The sequence below is a fragment of the Hyla sarda genome, chromosome 1 (assembly GCF_029499605.1).
Source record: "Hyla sarda isolate aHylSar1 chromosome 1, aHylSar1.hap1, whole genome shotgun sequence".
Lineage (NCBI taxonomy): Eukaryota > Metazoa > Chordata > Amphibia > Anura > Hylidae > Hyla > Hyla sarda.
Window position 1 is genome coordinate 477,322,633 of NC_079189.1, and position 21,954 is coordinate 477,344,586.

General features: G+C 41.9%; 1 protein-coding gene across 11 annotated transcripts in view; it reads left to right on the forward strand.

The window, feature by feature from the left end:
- The window catches only part of OSBP2 (oxysterol binding protein 2), a 268,100-nt gene that overhangs the window by 184,152 nt on the left and 61,994 nt on the right, over positions 1–21,954 (forward strand). The window lies entirely within an intron of this gene.

A 21,954-nucleotide genomic window follows, 5' to 3' on the forward strand; every position in this document is an offset into this window, starting at 1 on the left:
GTGGCTGATGTGTTGAAGGAAGGAAAGTGATCTTGAACTTTCAAGCATGAAACTATGGGATGTGTAGTTTAAAGCACAAAATCCAACAGGAAATACCCTGTTCTGGCAGGTATGTACTAAAATCACCTTATGGTGGATAACCCCTAAAATCTGCAGCTTAAAGGCGGGGGGGGGGGGGTGTTCATCAAAAGTGATTGTGGTATGCACAGCATGTGGTAAATTTGGCGCAAATTAAACAGCATCCATTAATTTCTCTGCACAAGCACTTTTCTACTTTTCTAAGTGTGAGATGGAGTTGTGCAATTTGAGGGCTGTTTTCACCAGAATTATGCAACTTAAAAAAAAAACATAGTAAATGCATGTCCACTGCACAAACCAATCCAAAAAACTAACTACTGTAGAACACTTCACAAATTTCTCGATTTCAAAATGTGCACACTTTTGACGTAAAAAAGTGTTGCTCCAAAAAGACCCTCTAAACATCATGATAAATTCCGCCTATAGAGTAGGAGTAAACATCCCCTAAGGGTACATTCACATGTACCTAATCCACTGTTTATTTTTACGAAATCCACAGCGTGATTGACTAAATCCATAGCGTGAAATCCACAGCCTATTAAGTATGTGTGAGCACACCCTTAAAGGGGTTTTAACAAGATTAAAGCTAATCACTTATCCATATGATAGAGAATGGAGAAGCAGTCAAGCACGTATGCTCCTTCATTCAGCAGCCACTGAGTGCTGTACTCAGCTATCTTCAGCAGGTCCATAGCAAGTGAATGTAGCTGCACACATACTTGGGAGAGAAGAGATTTCTGTAGACCTATCCTGTGTATAGGAGATAGGTCTTTGGATAGCCACTTTAATACAGAGAAGTCATAACTGTATGCAGACTATCATAATTGTTTGCGTGGAAAACGGGTATATAGTCTAGATAGAGCACATTGGGACATAATAGGGGGTTGGAATAATTTAGCTTTTTTATCTTGACTGGTACATACAGTACAGACCAAAAGTTTGGACACACCTTTTCATTCAGAGTTTTCTTTATTTTCATGACTATGAAAATTGTAGATTCACACTGAAGGCATCAAAACTATGAATTAACACATGTGGAATTATATACATAACAAAAAAGTGTGAAACAACTGAAAATATGTCATATTCTAGGTTCCTCAAAGTAGCCACCTTTTGCTTTGATTACTGCTTTGCACACTCTTGGCATTCTCTTGTTGAGCTTCAAGAGGTAGTCACCTGAAATGGTTTTCACTTCACAGGTGTGCTGGTGTGGAGGAGGAGGTGTGATGGTGTGGGGGTGCTTTGCTGATGACACTGTTGGGGATTTATTCAAAGTTGAAGGCATACTGAACCAGCATGTCTACCACAGCATCTTGCAGCGGCATGCTATTCCATCCGGTTTGCGTTTAGTTGGATCATCATTTATTTTTCAACAGGACAATGACCCCAAACACACCTCCAGGCTGTGTAAGGGCTATTTGACCAAGAAGGAAAGTGATGGGGTGCTGTGCCAGATGACCTGGCCTTCACAGTCACCGGACCTGAACCCAATCAAGATGGTTTGGGGTGAGCTGGACCGCAGAGTGAAGGCAAAAGGGCCAACAAGTGCTAAGCATCTCTGGGAACTCCTTCAAGACTGTTGGAAGACCATTTCAGGTGACTACCTCTTGAAGCTCATCAAGAGAATTTGAAGAACCTAGAATATGACATATTTTCAGTTGTTTCACACTTTTTTGTTATGTATATAATTCCACATGTGTTAATTGATAGTTTTGATGCCTTCAGTGTGAATCTACAATTTTAATAGTCATGAAAATAAAGAAAACTCTGAATGAGAAGGTGTGTCCAAACTTTTGATCTGTACTGAGATTATGTATTCGGCTCGGTGTGTTTTCCTACTACTTTAGTTGAAGATTCACAGGAAGAAGATAAAAATTCTATTCAGTCTACTGGCATCATGTTATTAAGGAGGAGCTGAACAAATTGTGTAACGTTTTTTGTGTACATAGGTAGGTAGTTTAGGCACCCATTTTGCTAAACTTAGTAATACTGCCCCCTCATTGCCCCCCCCCCCCCAATGCTCCTTGTAGTGTATGTGCTGTAGCTAAATAAAAAAAATAAAACTAATACTTACCTAGACTGCTTTCTCCCATGATACTGTTTAGTGCCTCTTCCGGCTTGCAGTCTATGAGACACTCCAGTAGGTCCCCCAGGCAGGCACAAAGACATTATATCATCATGCCTGTCAAAGCATCTTAGACTGCAGGTCTTTTTGAAGTGCCTGCACTGAAGACTCTTGGCTATGGAGGCTAACCCTAGTAGCCCACCCCTAGTGACAGCATTGCCAAGTGGCCATGTGTACATTGTATGCATCGCCACTTACTTTAGATTCTTAGGGGGGAGGCAATTTAGGCCATGAGGCCCCCTCGAGTGTAAGGCCTTAGGTGGCTGCCTAACTCTCCTAATGGTAAAGTTGCCTCTGGCCAAGCCACCCTATAAACGAGATCAGCACTTGTTTAGACACAGCCCCTAACAACAGAAACTTATAGCTTCAAAGACACATTAGACTCCTGTTTGGGCTAGGACTTGTGGCCATAGTATGGATAGTACAAAACGAATCTGTTTTCATTAAAAATTGTTGCTGCTATGGTTGAAGGGGTTTTCTGACCCTTTTGACACAACATATTCTGCAGTGCGGTACAGAGCTTGGCTTTCTGAAATTGGTCACTGTCCCTATTGAGGTTTGCACTTTAAATTACAAATTCACCTATTTTTGTTTGTTTGTTTTTGGACTGTGGGAGGAAATCTGAGTACCCGGAGGAAACCCATGCAAGCATTGGGGGAACATACAAACCCCTTGTAGATGTTGTCCATGGTGGAATTTAAACCTAGGACTGCAAGGCAACAGTGTTAACCACTGAGCCACCCTGCTTCCCAGTTACCTTCGGGCAGAGAATGGCTTATCAAATGAAAAGAAAAAGTATAAGAATCCATCAGCTTGCATTCCACCCAGGGCCGCTGCCTCAAGCACATGTGGAGGCTAGGAAGGAACAGGAGATAAGCTAAAGGTTTAGCTCTATCCTTTGGATAAGGGATAAGATGTCTATGGCTGGAATACCCCTTTAATAAAGAAAACGGCTCCTGAAAGGCTGCATGAGCAGATACACCAATCACTTCTCACCACTGCAAGTGAGGGGCACGCCCCCTTCTCCTGAGAGGATTTCTAACACTGTGAGCTAATGAAAAGGTTTTTTTTTTATAATAAATTCAGTCATGGCTGTAAATGTTGGCACCCCTGACATTTTTCAAGAAAACAAAGTATTTCTCACAGTAAATGGATTGCAGTAACACATGTTTTGCTATACACATATTTATTCCCTTTGTGTGTATTGGTACTAAACCAAAAAAGGGAGGAAAAAAGCAAATTGTACATAATGTCACACCAAACTCTAAAAATGGGCTGGACAAAATTATTGGCACCCTTTCAAAATTGTGGGAAAATAAGATTGTTTCAAGCATGTTATGCTCCTTTAAACTTGCCTGGAGCAAGTAAAAGGTGTGGGCAATATAAAAATCACACCTGAAAGTAGGTAAAAAGGAGAGAAGTTCACTTAGTCTTTGCATTGTGTGTCTGTGTGTGCCACACTAAGCATAGACAACAGAAAGAGGAGAAGAGAACTGTCTGAGGACTTGAGAACCAAAATTGAGGAAAAATCTCAAGATCAAGGTTACAAGTCCATCTCTAGAGATCTAGATTTGCCTTTGTCCAGTGTGCAACATTATCAAGAAGTTTGCAACCCATGGCACTGCAGCTAATCTCCTTGGTTGTGGACGGAAGAGAAAATTTATGAAAGGTGTCAACGCAAGATAGTCCGGATGGTGGATAAGCAGCCCCAAACAAGTTCCAAAGATATTCAAGCTGTCCTGCAGGCTCAAGGGCATCAGTGTCAGCGCAAACTATCTGTCGACATTTAAATGAAATGAAACGCTATGGCAGGAGATCCAGGAGGACACCACTGCTGACACAGAGACATAAAAAAGCAAGACTACATTTTGCCAAAATCCTTCTGGGAAATCATCTTGTGGACAGATAAAGCACATCATTCTACTGTTTACAGAAAACTGAATGAGGCCTACAAAGAAAAGAACACAGTACCTACAGTGAAATATAGTGGAGGTTCAATGATGTTTTGGGGTTGTTTTGCTGTCTCTGGCACTGAGTGTCTTGAATGTGTACAAGGCATCATGAAATCTGAGGATTACCAATGGATTTTGGGTCACACTGTACAGCTCAGTGTCAGAAAGCTGGGTTTGCGTCCGAGATATTGGGTCTTCCAGCAGAACAATGACCCCAAACATACGTCAAAAAGCACCCAGAAATGGATGGCAACAAAGCGCTGGAGAGTTCTGAAGTGGCCAACAATGAGTCCAGATCTAAATCCCATTGAACACCTGTGGAGAGATCTTAAAATTGGTGTTCCAATAAGAGAGACCTGGAGCAGTTTGTAAACGAAGAGTGGTCCAACATTCCGGCTGAGAGGTGTAAGAAGCTTATTCATGGTTATAGGAAGCGACTAATTTCAGTAATTTTTTCCAAAGGGTGTGCAACCAAATATTAAGTTAAGGGTGCCAATAATTTTGTCCAGACCATTTTTGGAGTTTGGTGTGACATTATGTCCAATTTTCTTTTTTTTCCCTCCCTTTTTTGGTTTAGTTCCAATACACACAAAGGGAATAAACATGTGTATAACAAAACATGTGTTACTGCAATCCTTTTCTGTGAGAAATACTTCATTTTCTTGAACATTTCAGGGGTGCCAACATTTACGGCCATGACTGTATAGGTGAGAGAGGCATAGAAATTAGATGTCTATGGTCAGGATTAGGTACTTATTGTGGGATGTGACAGGTGCATTTTAATTTCAGTCATAGGAGTTAGGGGTGAGATACTACAGTAAGGGGGGATGTATTAGATATATCTGCCCCTCAATGTAAAATATTCACTCCCCCTGACTTTATAACCCCCCATCGCTCCCAAATTGTTCTTGAGTGAGTATTACATATTCCCATCCTGTGCTGATCATTGAATATCTGGCTGGATACTGAACTATCATTATACAGCGCTAAGGTTTTGTCATACGGATTTAGTTCATCAAATATAAATGTTTAGCGGCAAGGAAATCGGAGTCCCACATGGAGCTCATGTTTACAAATGGCATCATTTATTAATATCTATATCGCTGGGAGGAAGTTGTTCTATTTCTGTGAGCAAATATACATTCTGATTTCTCTCTGCTGTGTATGCCAAGTGAGCGCTATATCAGCTTCTATCCATGGGGGAAGCTATTTATACCACAGCACTAGAATGTGTGATGCTGCTATATTGCTTTCTATTCTAGTGCTCAGATTTATTATGTATCACACTTGTTTAATATGTGAAGGATGATGTTCTTTGCGGATATTAATGGAGAACTTTAAACATTTTATCTGCAGCATGCAAGAGAGTTGGTTTTAGTTCTTGGGGGTTTCTTAAAGAGAACCTGCCACCAGATCAGCGGCTCTTTAACCGACAACAATGTGTATTAATGTATGAATTCCTATCAAAGTTAAATAAATGTGCGCATATTTACAAACTAAATGTATCTATAAAGTGTGCAAAGGATAAATATCCTCCAAAAAAGCGTTCATGTAAGACATAATAAAGCTATTGCCTGTGAAGACCGAGAAGTGGAATTATTGCCAAAATCTGCGCTCCTTGAGACACTGCCACGATTTTGCTATTTTTGGATTTCATGCCATAGTTTCTAATACTAATTTAAATGTGAAAAACAATATGGCTGAACTTCCTGTTGCGTTTTTCCAAAAATGGTAGCAATACAGTATATGGTGCTCTTTCAGGTTAATCTGTTGAGGCCCCCATCTATTTGATTTAGTAGTTGTTATTGCATCCTCTAGGTAAGGTAACACAATCTTTAAGGTCATTTAAAGTGACCCTCTGATTCTCAATGAAAATTAAACATAGCATGGGAAATGTATACTTAAATGGGTATTCCAGCCATAGACATCTTAAGATGTCTGATTGCGGGGGGCCTGCCGCTGAGACCCCCCGTGATCTTCATGCAGCACCCACATTCTATGCTGGGCTGCTGCTCCAGTCTCGGAAACCTCTGTGTTTCCGGGACTGAAGACGTGACACGCCACACCCCCTTCGTGACGTCACAATGGGAGGGAGCATCACATCTCCAGTCCCGGAAACACAGAGGGGTGTGGCTATAGCGTGTTTCGTACTCAGCTGGTACAAACACGCCCCTTCCATTAATGTCTATGGGAGAGGTGGAGACACAGAGTGTTTGTACCACCTGACCTGCTGTGTGCGAAACATCACACACAGCACTTCAACCGGGGCCCAAGTTGGTTTCACGTACAGAAGATCTCGGGGGGGTCCCAGCGGTCGGACCCCCAGCATTCAGACATTTATCCCTAATCCTGCTGATAGGGGATACATTTCATAGCACTGGACATCATCTTTAACAGGTATCCTGCCATCGGAGGATCATTGCAGTTATGCTTTAAAGCACCTAGTGGGCTACTTTTTAGTCATACCGTGGCAGACCTGCTAATTTCCAATCCTCTCTACATTCATCTAAAATAGCTGTCAGCTTCTTAGTCTACTTTACTACAATGTGCTTCAGTAGTAGAGACATTCCCCCAGCTCTGAGAGCAGTGTTTGGAGTAACATATATTTCCCATTGACTTGTATGGGACTTTAAATAAAAACCCAGACTCTCACAAATGGGGGTGGGTCAGGGTTAAATTACATATATTATATATGTTTGTTGTTGACATATAAGTAACATGTGTGCCAAGTTTCATGTTAATATCTTTAGCACTTGTGTGGAAGTGATGCTGGAACATACACACACATATACACGCACATAGGTTAAGGTACAGTAGAATCTCCCTTAGGGGACACCTCCCAATAGTGGACAGTTTTTAATTCCCCGACAGAGTCCCATAAGACTTAATGTATTTGTCCCCTCCCAATAAGGGACACTCCCAATACCGGACGTGGACACACCGGCAAAAGGGGACAAAACACTCCTATTAAGAGACAAAACACTCCCAATAGGGGACAACCAGGCTTATGTGCTGGCTCTACCTTGTACACAGGGCCACCATCAGCGGGTACAGCCAATACCCCAGTAAGGCCCCCCTCCCCCCCTGCAGTAGCCCCAGCACAGAAGCAGAAGACCGATGTTTAAACAGTGGTCTCCTGCTCCTGTATGTCTGCCGGCCACATAATTCACCCCCCTCCTTTCCTGACCCCCTTCCCCCGTGCCACTTTATTTCCCCTGAGCCACCCCCTCTCCCTTTATTACCCCCTGTGCCACATCACTTCCAGTTCATCACCCCCTGTGCTATTTAATTCCCCTTTAATTTCCCTCTATGTAAATTCATCACCCCTTCTTTACCACCCCCTGTGCCATTTCATTTCCCCTTTTTCCCTGTGCTATTTTGTTCCCCCTTTATCTCCCTGTGCCACTTCATTAAGGGGGGGGGGGGGTGATGAATTTACACAGATGGTAATAAAGAGGGAATGAAATGGCACAGGGGGTAATGGGAGTATAATTTGGCACAATGCAAGGGGGGGCCTTACTGGGGTATTGGCTGTACCCGCTGATGGTGGCCCTGTGTACAAGGTAGAGCCAGCACATAAGCCTGGTTGTCCCCTATTGGGAGTGTTTTGTCTCTTAATAGGAGTGTTTTGTCCCCTTTTGCCCCTGATTGGGTGTGTCCACGTCCGGTATTGGGAATGTCCCTTATTCGGAGTGGAAAAATACATTAAAGGGGTACTCCGCCCCTAGACATCTTATCCCCTATCCAAAGCATAGGGGATAAGATGTCATATCGCCGCGGTCCCGCTGCTGGGGAGCCTTGGGATCCCCGCTGCGGCACCCCGCTATCATTACAGCACAGAGCGAGTTCGCTCTGTGCGTAATGATGGGCGATACAGGGGATGGAGCAGCGTTACATCATGGCTCCGCCCCTCATGACATCACGGCCCGTCCCCTTAATGCAAGTCTATGGCAGGGGGTGTGACGACCGCCACGCCCCCTACCATAGACTTGTATTGAAAGGGGCGGGCTGTGACGTCATGAGGGGCGGAGCTGTGACGTAACGATGCTCCGTCCCCTGTTTTGCCCGTCATTACGTGCAGAGGAAACTCGCGCTGTGCTGTAATGATAGTGGGGTGCCGCAGCAGGGATCCCAAGGCTCCCCAGCAGCGGGACCGCGGCGATATGATAGGGGATAAGATGTCTAGGGGCGGAGTACCCCTTTAAGTCTTATGGGACTCTGCCGGGGAATTAAAAACTGTCCATTAAAATGGTACCGGGGAGTGATAAGGGAAATGAAACTAATATAGCTTTTAATTGTGTTTTATAGGTAATTACACTCTGTAGTGAGTACAGTACAGTATTCCATCATTCAGGAAGATTTTTGAGCCTTTTTTTTTCCCAATAAGGGACTTCTCTCAATAGCGGACACTTTTTCTTCCCCCATGAATGTCCACTATTGGGAGATTCTACTGTAATAACAGGCTGAATCATAATAGTCATGATCTCTCTATGAGTGTCATTCTCACTTACATCTTTTATGATAATGAATAATAGATTTTGTAGTAGACTGACAGGACAAACACGGTTCTTTTGTTTTCTTGTATAAACCCATCCTGTCCTCCTGTCAACTGTGCACACTGGCCCTCATTTACTAACGTGAAACCGACACAAATTTGCCCATGCGACACAAATTTGGTCGCACAACCCGACAAAAGATATCATCACTCCGAGTGTTTTTTAAACCCGTCAAAATGGGCGTGGTTATCACAAAAAGGGGCGTGTTCCCGCCAAAAAAGAAAAAACACTCGGAGTATGATGAAAAACTCACAGGAAAACCTGTGAATTTTTCTTCACCAAAACCCGACAGCTCTGAGCTGTCGGGAAATTACTGAAAACCGAGTGAATCCTACCCCGATCATGGAACAGGGTCTGTTCCATGTTGGGGGTAGTAGTACAGGGGTTGATCGCATCGGGTCTCACTTCTGAGACCCGATTCGATCAAAAGTTATTCCCTGTGAGCTGTGGTGGGGAAAGATATATGTCCCCACAGAATGTATATGTCCCCACAGCTTCTATATATCTTGCCCCCGCTGCGCAATATGTCTTGTCCCCCGCCGCGCTATTATATACCCCCCGCAGCGCATGTGTAAACATATATATATACTATATACCCCCCTGCATAGCGCTATTATATACCCCCCGCAGCGCATTTGTACACACATATATATACTATATACTCCCCCGCATAGCGCTATTATATACCCCCCCAGCGCATGCAGATATAGATTATAGATGCCCCCGCACAGCCCATCTATATACACATGCCTCTGAAGCGCTATCAATGACTGATGCTGTGGTCTCCAGATGTTGCAAAACTACTACTCCCAGCATGCATGGAGCATTCTGGGAGTTGTAGTTTTGCAACATCTGGAGGTCCGCAAGTTGGAGACCACTGGCTAATACTTGTCAATGATAGCGCTTCAGAGGCATGTGTGTAGAAGCGAAGTGGGGAGCAGACATATAGAGTTATGTGGTTATCTTGCTGTGCGCTGTCACTGTGCGCACTGATGGTGATGTCACGACGTGCGTTGGGGACGTCACCATCAGTGCGCACAGTGACAGCGCACAGCAAGAGCATCGAAGCCAGGAGCATCGCGGACCTCGGACCCCGGCAATAGGTAATTATAACACCGGGGATGGGGGAGGCGATGGGGCAGCTCCGGTGATGGCTGAGGATTGTGTATTGTAGCGAAGTGGAGACCAGATAACGCTATATGTCTGCTCCCCACTTCGCTTCTACACACATGCCTCTGAAGCGCTATCATTGACAAGTATTAGCCAGTGGTTTCCAACTTGCGGACCTCCAGATGTTGCAAAACTACAACTCCCAGAATGCTCCATGCATGCTGGGAGTTGTAGTTTTGCAACATCTGGAGGTCCACAAGTCTGAGACCACTGCATTAGTCATTGATAGCGCTTCAGAGGCATGTGTATATAGATGCGCTGTGCGGGACATATGATTGCGCTGTGCGGGACATATATACATGCGCTGTGCGGGGACATATATACAATTTACCGTGCAACACAATTTCCAACCCGTGGGACACAATTTTTTCCCATGCGACACATTAGTAAATCAGGGAGATGTTTCACCTTTTTTTTTTTTACTCCGAGAACATGCAACACTTTCAGGAAACCTGTGGGACACATTTCCAAACCCGTGCGCCAAAAAAAAATTGTCGAGCGACAGATTAGTAAATATGGAGATTTTCACTCAGAGAATTCAGGGAAAACACTCAGAGATTAAACCGACACGCTTAGTAAATGAGGGCCAATGTGTACTAAAACCTGATACTGTACAACTCACTGTAATTACCTATATTTTTTATGTTTTTTTGAGGGCTGCCCGTGTATTTATATCTTTCTTCTATGGTGTGTTATCTATTTGACTTCTTTTTTGATGGCACAGGCACAGTGTTCTCCTTTGAATCACTCATTGCCATTGCCACTCATTGCCAATGCCTTAAACATTGTTGACAGTGTAACTGTAGTCCCCACTAAGGGACACTATCTGTTCATGTATGCACTGGGTCTACTGTATCAGAAACCATCAAAAGGCCCATGCATGAAAGGTGTTCCATTGACCTGACGCCAGTGCTTACAAAGGCTATCATGGTGCGGAGCAAGATGGCAGTGAAGGTCTATCCTCTTCAGAGATGAGTCCTGCTTTTGTGTTTGATATGATAACGGGAGATTAATCTGGAGACCATGTGGGTAACACCATAAAGAGGCTTTCATGAGGAATTGTAACACTGGTCCTACTGCCAGGATTATGGTGTAGGTTGGCATATTGTTTGGTAACCAGACCCCTTTAGTCTTCATTTCAGGTACACTAACAGCCCAGTGTTACATTGATGCGGCTGTGGATCCAGTGGTACTGCCGTTGGTCTGAATTGTCTCAGGAGCCATTTTTCAAAACAACTCAAGGCCGCATGTTGCTCGTGCTGTGAACATCCTGCCATGGCCTAAATAAGTTACTATGATCTACAACGTCTTCAGACTTGCCTCTTATCAAGCACGTCTGGGACATCATTGGTCGGCAATAGCAAAGGGAATGCCATCAGAAGATCTTGATGATTTGCATGCCCAAGTGCATTCAGGGTGGCAGAACATTCCTCAGCCAATAATAACCTCATTGATAGCATGCCAAGGCATACCATGGTGCTCATACTTGACCCTGTGATTTCTATACAACTTTTTCTTCTTAATGTTGCAATTTAAATATTAAAAAGTGTATTTAGTTAATTACATTGGAGTCCTATTTCAGGGATACAAAACAATATTGCTGGAATCAATGCGCTGATATGTGCTGCATTGTAAAATGTGGTTTAAGAGAGTAGGGAATATGTCAGAGGCTCTAGAGAAATGAATGCAGGATTTAGCAAGTAAATGAAACTAAGTGGATTTATTTGGTGCTGAATATAAGGAAAGGGATAAAATGAAACTGCAAATTGTAGTGCAGTATCTGTAATTAATCTGACGCTTACTTATGAGGCATGGCCAGTGATAACCATAACATTAACATTTTGCTATCAAAGCCAGCAGTAACTCTTTCAGCAATTTGTGCTACAGTAGCTCTTCCTATGGGATCGGACCAGACAGGCTAGCCTCTACTTCCCATGTCAATCATTGAATCTTGGATGTCTATGACCCAGACGCTGATTCACTGGGTTTTCTTCCTTGGACCACTTTTGGTAGGTACTAAGCACTACACAAAGGAAACACCCCACAAGACTTTTCTTAAACCCCTTCCCTTTTTGGCGATTTTTCATTTTTGCACTTTTGTTTTTTCCTCCTGACCTTCTAAAAATCCTAACACTTTCAATTTTCCACCTAAAAATCCATATGAGGGCTTGTTCTTTGCACCAACAATTTTACTTTGTAATACAATTAATAATTTTACACAAAATCTACTGGAAACCAGAAAAAAAAATATTTGTGAACCAAAATTAAAAAAAATTGAAAAAAGCCATTTTGTCAGTTTTAGCAGCTTCCGTTTCCACACAGTGCAGTTTTCGGTAAAAATTGCACCTTATATTTATTCTGTAGTTCCATATGGTTGCAGTGATACCCAATTTATATAGGTTTGATTTTATTTTATTTTGAACATGGAAATTTTTATTGAGAAAATTGTACAAATAAAAAGAAGTCGTACATAAATTAACCCCTTAAGGACTCAGGGTTTTTCAGTTTTTGCACTTTCGTTTTTTCCTCCTTACCTTTTAAAAATCATAACCCTTTCAATTTTCCACCTAAAAATCCATATTATGGCTTATTATTTGCGTCGCCAATTCTACTTTGCAGTGACATTAGTCATTTTACCCAAAAATGCACGGCGAAACGGTAAAAAAAATTATTGTGCGACAAAATCGAAGAAAAAACGCCATTTTGTAACTTTTGGGGGCTTCCGTTTCTACGCAGTGCATATTTCGGTAAAAATTACGCCTTATCATTATTCTGTAGGTCCATACGGTTAAAATGATACCCTACTTATATAGGTTTGATTTTGTCGCACTTCTGGAAAAAATCATAACTACATGCAGGAAAATTTATACGTTTAAAAATGTCATCTTCTGACCCCTATAACTTTTTTTATTTTTCCACGTACAGGGCGGTATGAGGACTCATTTTTTGCGCCATCATCTGAAATTTTGGTATGATTTTGTTTTGATCTGACTTTTTGATCACTTCTTATTCATTTTTTAATGGTATAAAAAGTGACCAAAATACACTTTTTTGGACTTTGGAATTTTTTTGCGCGCACGCCATTGACCGTGCGGTTTAATTAATGAAATATTTTTATAGTTCGGACATTTACGCTAGCGGCGATATCACATATGTTTATTTATTTATTTTTTTACACTGTTTTATTTTTTTTATGGGAAAAGGGGGGTGATTCAAACTTTTATTAGGGAAGGGGTTAAATGACCTTTATTAACACTTTTTTTTTACATTTTTTTGCAGTGTTATAGGTCCCATAGGGACCTATAACACTGCACACACTGATCTTCTACACAGATCACAGGCGTGTATTAACACGCCTGTGATCAGTGTTATCGGCGCTTGACTACTCCTGCCTGGATCTCAGGCACGGAGCAGTCATTTGCCGATCGGACACTGAGGAGGCAGGTAAGGGCCCTCCCGGTGTCCGGTCAGCTGTTCTGGACGCCGCGATTTCACCGCGGCGGTCCCGAACAGCCTGACTGAGCAGCCGGGTCACTTTCAGTTTCGCTTTAGAAGCGGCGGTCAGCTTTGACCGCCGCTTCTAAAGGGTTAATACCACACATCGCCGCGATCGGCGATGTGTGGTATTAGCTGCGGGTCCCGGCCATTGATGAGCGCCGGGACCGACGCGATATGATGCGGGATCGCGGCGCGATCCCGCTTCATATCGCGGGAGCCGGCGCAGGACGTAAATATACGTCCTGCGTCGTTAAGGGGTTAATAACATACGTACATTACATCAAGTCAGTTGTTATATGGGCTAAAAAAAAAGCCAAATCCAGGCTAATTGTACATAAATGCTAGATATACAGCTCCATACAGTAGAATTGACATAATCTAAACACAAACAAAAATTAAGAGAAAAAAAAGAACTGAATATGTACCATATCAGGGTACTCATCACCACGTTATGTAAAAGATATACTTGAAAAAAAAAAAGAAAAAAAAAATGGGGAGGGGGAAGTCTAGGGATAAGTATTCCCTTCCGGCAAGTAGTAATGCATAGGTGTTAGTCATATTTGCACTGTGTTATGAGAACAATTCAACCATATATCCCATCTGGACGGGAAGATGCGATCACTTCCCAAGGCACACGCTGTTTCATATTCATGCCAGCAATTCGAGTTAATATTGCATATGATTTCTTTGACCGTAGGTATCGTCGCTGTTTTCCATTTCCTAGTGATATTATGGCTTGCTGCTATAAGTGCATGAGTAATAATAGTCTTATGGAAAAATTAGTAAGCATCAATGCCTATGTTGAGTAATGCTAGGGCGGGGTTTAATATTATCGGTAGACCACAGATCTGAGATAGGAATCTACCCAACTTTCTCCAAAATATAATCAGTTTTGGGCATTCCCACCAAATATGCAGGAAAGAGCCTGAGTTTGGGCATCTCCAGCATGTGTCAGGGGAGGGGGTAAATCGGGCAAGGCGAGAAGGGGTTAAATACCACCTATATATAAATTTTTTTGTAGTTTCTAGGTGGCTAGCACATTTGGAGAATTTAGGGATAATAGAGTGGGCTCTATTCCATTGATGATCTGTGAGCTCACATTTTAGATCGGATTCCCACTTACTCTTATAGGAGATGGGGATTTCCAAAGTAGACCTCAAAAGGAAGGCATAGCCCCATGAAATGTTGTGCCTCACTAGAGATGTGTCCATCAACCAATTAATGAGCGCGGAATTACTGTTTTCTAAGGGCAGTGAAGCAGATCGCATTGCATGCCGAATCTGGAGAAATTTGTAAAACTCCTTATGAGGAATATGAAATTTATCATGCAACGATTCAAATGTCACGCAACTACCACCATCCCAGACTTCAGCAATGCACTGCACACCCTTCGAAATCCAGCTCCGGATGTTGAGATCAGGTATATGTGGGCCATGAAAGTATATGTGGATGACTGGAGTACATCAACAGTGCACAACTTGTAATATAACAATTCCAACTATGGAGAGTGGCTCCTAAAGTGGGGTGTTTGTAGGAAAAACTAGTTTTAAAGACGTGTACCGCAACAAGAAAATGATTAACAGGGATACCTCCAAGTAGTGATGTTTCCATTGTTACCCACAGTTTAGAAGTGTCATAAAGCCACAGACTTTTGAGTTGATCTAAGTGGAGCGCCCTGTAATAGTGGGAGATTGAGGAACAACCAACACCACCCTCTGTTATGGGGGGAAAAAGTGAGTTGATCTGTATCCTAGATTTTCTCCCAGACCACACAAATCGCATTATGATAGATTGGATCTTTCTCAAATAATGGGGAGGAAGATAAATAGGCACATTTCTAAACGTATATATAATTTTGGGTAAGATTATCATTTTGATAGCCGCTATTCTACCCAACCACAAGATGCCCATAGTTGGAAAATTTGCTACCGTGTTAGTCAGGCTTTTCAACAAAGTAGAATAGTTGGCCTCAAAAAGTTTACTACATGGGAATGTCAATTGGATGCCTAGATAGGTAATTGAGTCTTTAGCGCAGGGGAACGAAAAGCGGTTATTTTACTACAAAAAAAAATCATAACTACATGCACCAAAATTTACATGTTGAAAAATGTCCTCTTCTGACCCCTATAACTTTTTTATTTTTCCGTATAAGGTGTGGTATGAGGGCTCATTTTTTGCGCCGTGATCTGAAGTTTTTATTGGTACCATTTTTGTTTTGATCTGACATTTTTTTATCACTTTTTATTCATTTTGTTTTAGTATAAAAAGTGACCAAAAATATGCTATTGTGGACATTGGAAGTTTTTTATGTGTACACCATTGACCGTGCAGTTTAATTAATTATATATTTTTAAAGTTTGGACATTTACGCATGCGGCAATACCACATATGTTTATTTTTATTTACATCGTTTTTTTCTTCCAGCTCTGGACAGTTCCTGACAGGGACAGAGGTGTCAGCAGATAGAACTGTTGTCAGACTGGAGAGAACTTAAAAAATGTATCTGTAGTATATCTGTGGTATACAGCAGCTGTTGCATACTAGAAGGGTTAAGACTTTTAAATAGAAGTGTGGTGGCCCAGTACAGGAGGTGTTACCCCTTGCTTCTGCTGTCCTGTCAGGCAGCCTCCTTCAGTGTCCCCAAGTCCTGTCAGGCAGCCTCCCCAGTGTCCCCAGTACTTGTTTCCCCATTATAAATATGTTTTACCATGTAAAGGGTTATAAAATGTAATGTTGCTGTAAGAGTTATACCATGTGATATATCATGTGATTGTTACCCAGGAGATACCAGTGACCAGGTGATCCCAAGAGTGACCTGTGGGCTCCCTGCTAGTCTCCCCCATATAAGCCCTTGGTGGAGCTTCTCTCTTGGAGCTCTTAGCTCTTGTTTCCTGCTGAGGTCCAGTGCAGTTGGGCCTAGTGTGTGTGTCCAGAGTGTTGGAGACCTCAAAGTCAAGTCCTGCAGCCACCATCAAGTCAAGTAAGCTAAAGCTTTACGAGTCAAGTCAGTCCCTGTCATTTGTCAAGTCACCATGGTCTGTATTCAATTGTCCAGTCCTACTAGTCCCAGCAAGCCCTTAAGGTCTCTGAGTCACTGATCACCTCCTTGGGCCCTGTTATAACTGTATAGACTTTACCAACTGTCTACCCTCAGTAAAGCTACCGTTGTCCGTAACTTGGCGTCGGAGTCTTAATTGCCTCGGTGCCTAGCCCAGGCTCCAGTGGTTCACCTTTCGGGTGGTATTAGGCTAAACCACACCCTGGCGTCATGAATACAAGGGGTTAATGCCATCTGCCCCTAGGGTAACAACATCTGCCCTGCATCACACGCCCCGCCACCACAGAAGTAATTTACAAATTGTTTTAACTTTCTGGTACCAGTTGATTTGAAAACGTTTATTTTTCCACCGGAGTTCTCCTTTATGGCTAAATTTACAAGGTAAATTCCTGCTAGGGGTTATACTTTCAGATTAGTGCAGCGGATTATAGTACAATATGTGTGGATGATACTTTACAATTCGCGTTCACGTGCTGCAGACATTTCCAGCACAGAAAGTTGAACAAGCTGCAGATTTCCCCCTTTACTAGTAGCAGTGTTGTTCAATGTGGCCATATAGATTTTTGTAGGAAACTTTAATTGTGTGCGCATTTTCCCTTTGAGAATAGGAGCAGCAAATGCAGTAGGAGAAGTAAGAGTGCTAGATCTGCAATATCACAGACGAGATGTAGTAGTGGTAGAAAAGGCAGGCCATAAGAACATTAATAAAATCATATACACTATGGACAAAAACAATTGTGATGCCTACAGGAGCTATTAGGACATCCCATTCCATCTCCATAGGTATTCTACTCTACTCGGAAGACTTTGTACAAGATTTTGGAGTGTGTCTATGGGAATTGTTTTGTCCATTCATCCAGAAGAGCATTTGAGAGGTCAGACATTTTTGTAGAACAAGAGGGCCTACAATCTCCATTCTAGTTTATACAAAGGTGTTCGGTAGGATTGAGGTTAGAGCTCTGCATAGGCCAGTTAAGTCCTTCCATACTAGACCCATCTATTTATGGCTTCATGGACCTGGTATTGTGCACTGGGCACAGAATATTCCTGCAAAGGGCCTACTGCTCCAGAGTCCAGTGGCATAGGGGTCAGTGCACACCCAAAATGAGTATAAATGCAAAAAACTTTATTAGTAGAAACCATAAGAGGAGACACATGCATCTAAAACCATTTAAAAAGGCTCCTAAGTGAGCCTAAAAACATCACTGGGGAAGGGGTCATGTCCCCTTCCCCAGCGATGTTTTTAGGCTCACTTAGGAGCCTTTTAAAATGGTTTTAGATGTATGTGTCTCCTCTTATGGTTTCTACTAATAAAGTTTTTTGCATTTATACTCATTTTGGGTGTGCACTGTCTGCAGCTTGCTTTCTTTTAAATAGATAGTATGTGTCTTTTTGCTGTAAGTAGCACCCCAACCATATTGTTGTAATATATTGGTTGAGCCCTTCTTCCTTTGTTGTAACAGTGGTATAGGGGGACATTTATCAATGTTGGTGTAAGGTGGAATAGATTTTACCTATTTGCTTGGTGTATTGTTTGCACAGTTGCTCAAAATTTACCAAAAAGGTGCACAGGGCTTGATAAATGTTGTACAATTATAGAAACCGGTGAGCTGCAAAGAATGGTTTAAGCTTTGTGCTGCAGCATAGACACTTTTGTATGTGTCCTATTTGGTGGTGTAGATTTGCCCAAAAATAATAGGTTTGCGCAAAAAAAAAAAAAAAACACTGATTGCTATTCTGTAGGAACTGTATACTGACATAACAATACGTCCCAGGTATTGCCATCAAAAAAAGAAGGCAAACATATAGTGTGGTGCTCAGCAGGGGGTCTATTCACTCGGATATCCTGTACACAGTCAGCTGGTGACTATACTGGGGGAGATTTATCAAAACCTGTGCAAAGGAAAAGTTGCCCAGTTGCCCATAGCAACCAATAAGATCGTTCCTTTCATTTTGCAGAGGCCTTGTTAAAAATGAAAGAAGCGATCTGATTGGTTGTTATGGGCAACTGGGAAACTTTTCCTTTGCACAGGTTTTGATAAATCTCCCCAATAATGTTCTGGTCGCTTCCAATGTGTACATGTTAATTTTGCTGAACTCAATGGTGTACTCTGCAGATTATGTTCAGGATATCAATATCATTGGACCAAATGGACCCAGTGGCAGATAGCCGCCGAGACCCATCTCTAATGCCATACATCACCGATCATGATGATGCCCGGCTTTAACCCCTTAGACACCGCAATCAAATTGATTGTAGCATCTTAAATGCAAGTAAAAATATCCAGGCAGCTCTGTGAAAGGAAATAAAAACACCTAACCTGCCAAATTCAGGACCCGGGAAAGTGTCTACTTCACTCCCTCACGAGTGTCTAGAAAAAGTGTATGTTGTCGAGCTTTTCCCACCACAGCAGAGCTGCGCAAAATTCATCATCCTGCTGCACCTTCTTGATAAATAAGATGCACGCTGGTCAGACCCATCACCCAAATAAATGTGGGAAATTACCTCTACCATAGACATTCTTTGATAAATCTGGGCCAATGATTCTGCTGAAAGTTTTCATCCGCAACAGTGTCAAATGATATTGATATCCTGAACATGATCTTCAGAGTACACCATTGAATTCAGCAAAATGAACATGTACACATTAGAAGCGTCCAGAACATTATAGTCACCAGCTGACTGTGTACAGGATATCCGAGTGAATAGACCCCCTGCTGTGCACCACACTATATGTTTGCCTTCTTTTTTTGATGGCAATACCTGGGACGTATTGTTATGTCAGTATACAGTTCCTACAGAATAGCAATTATTGTTCCTGGAGGTTTGGCTTTCCCCCTGTGAAATCCATAGGTATTCTATAGATACTGATAATGGGATATGTGCATTCGGCTGTATAAATTCTGTTACGTTATACAAAAATAATTCAGTATGATGTGACGTAATAGTTACTGTGACCTTTTAAGGAATTGAATATCATTTCTTTTTGGATTCACATCATTGGAGAATTGATATTACTTTGATGCTACCACAGCAGCCAGATCCCGTGCAGTAATCCTGAAGAATAATCTCCGGGGAATTATATGAGATTGTAATTTACGGAGGAGATTTCCTGATTAGATCTTTACAGCAGAAGACTCCTGGCTCAGCGCCGTCTACCTGCCCCCAGGTTCTTGTCCTGTACTGTGCCTATACTGTCAGATCTATGGTTTAAGTGGTTTTTGGTGCAAACTTTCTTATCTTTTTTTAATAGAAGGTGTGGGTTTATGCTATGTGTTATAAATTACAGGTAGAATTCTAAAAAAAAATGTTACCATCCTTTTCCAGATGAATTCCTATTGCTGTTTGTCATCATATTTCATGTTCGGGATAAAGACTGGACTATAGAAAATCCTTGGCTTTCTCTATTAGTCCTGTTTGTGTTCACTTCTATATTCCTAGAAGGAGATTTATCATTCTCTTCAAACATATGGCTTTTATATGACAATTTTTCTTTCTTACTTTTGCTTACGTGCTGCCCATTTACCAAATAGTCGCACGACCTTGATAAATAAATCACACGTAAGCAAAACCCGGAAAACTCGCTTACAAAAGCATTTTTTAAAGCAGAAAATTTTATTTTCCCTCATGTTAATAGCCGAAGTTCTTTATCTACCCTTTATTACCAGTAGTGTTGCTAGAGAGTGACGGGGAGGGGGGGCGTACCGCATCGGGTGACACCCTGACTGGCCTGCCTGACACTAAATAGCTGCACTTCAACTATCTGGCAACAACCCATCCACCCTCCTCAGAAATTAAAAAATATTAAAAACATACTATGCCGCACCATGAATATCCGTACTCTGGAGGCTTTTTTGTTTAATCTTGAGCCCGCATTTTGTGACTTTGATGGCAGAGTCTTGTGTCGCTGCGCTGAGGCCGGAGTTTACGTCAGGAAGGAACATAAACAGGCACCAGCAGGCACATAAACAATAGTGAAGCCACAAAAAAAGAAAAAATCTAAATACCTCGGTACCTTACCCACCCCAAAATGTTCATGAAGCTGTATTACTATGGATGTTTGTTTTTTTTTAAGGAAAATTTTTAGTGCCACATATGGGTTATTTACGTAGTCTGTAAAAATTCTTACACAATTATTTTGTGCCTTATTCTATTTTAACACAACAAGTGGGTGCACCAGCATGTAAGTAAAAATTTAAATTAACAAGGTGTGCAGTGTGTATTTTCAACCTTAAAATTTATAGTTATTAGTTATATAATAATGTTTTTCTATAATTAACATTAACATTAATGTAGTAGCTTTGTTTCATGATGCAGAACAAGAACAATTGTTAAATTGGGTGTTAATTTCCTTTTCAGCAGACGTAAGCCAGGTTGGACCTGGAATACATATGCGACTTTTAATTGGAGAGGCAACATTTTTCGTCATAAATAACGACTATCGCATTTGATAAATACATGACCACTGCAAAGTAAAAAAAAAATTACGTGAGCAGATTTCAGAAATAAGCAAAAATCTAAAAGTCGCAGCATGTATAGAAAAGTATATGTGCACAAGTATGCAAAAAGTTTGTCCCAACTGTTTCTAGCTGTTGCAAAACTATAACTCCCAGCATGGTCGGACAGCCAAAGGCTCTGGGTCATTTTATTATTTCACAGTAGAAGTAGTATTAGCTCTATTAAAACATAACTTTTACTAATGTCTATTAAAATAAAGTGTCCTCAAATCAAATAATATCAACAAAGAAAGAATATGTGCAAGCAGGGTTGGGACTGGAGGTTAACAATGGACCACCTCACTGTTAGTTCCACCTCAGAAGCTCAAAATGATTTCCTACACAGTGAAGAAAAAACTGTGGTATCAATGGCCACAGTCTGATTATAGCAGTCCCAACACCTCCCCACCTCCTCCCTCCAAAATAGATAGTAGGAGCTAATGCGGGGTTCATCAGGGGAACATAGGCAGGAAAAACAAGCATAAGTAAATCACATTTGATGTGGCTTCCATTGACTTTTGCCAAAGAATGAAATAATGCCAGGTCCAGTATGGACCACTCACTCAGACCCTTGGATGTAACAGGTGGGGGACACAGGGTGAAGGTATCTCTCCTACAAGGCGGCAGGGGAGATACCTTCATCCTCTGTCCCCCACCTGTTACATCCATTACATCCAAGGGTCTGAGTGAGTGGTCCATACTGGACCTGGCATTATTTCATTCTTTGGCAAAAGTCAATGGTAGCCACATCAAATGTGATTTACTTATGCTTTATTTTCCTGCCTATGTTTCCCTGATGAACCCCGCATTAGCTCCTACTATCTATTTTTTTTTTTTTTTTGGGGGGGGGGGGGAACGTGTCGGGACTGTTATAATCCGACTGTGGCCATTGATACCACAATTTTGTCTTCACTGTGTAGGAAATCATTTTGAGTCTCTGAGGTGGGACTAACAGTGAGGTGGTCCATTGTTAACCTCCTGTCCCCACCCTGCTTGCACATATTCTTTCTTTGTTGATAT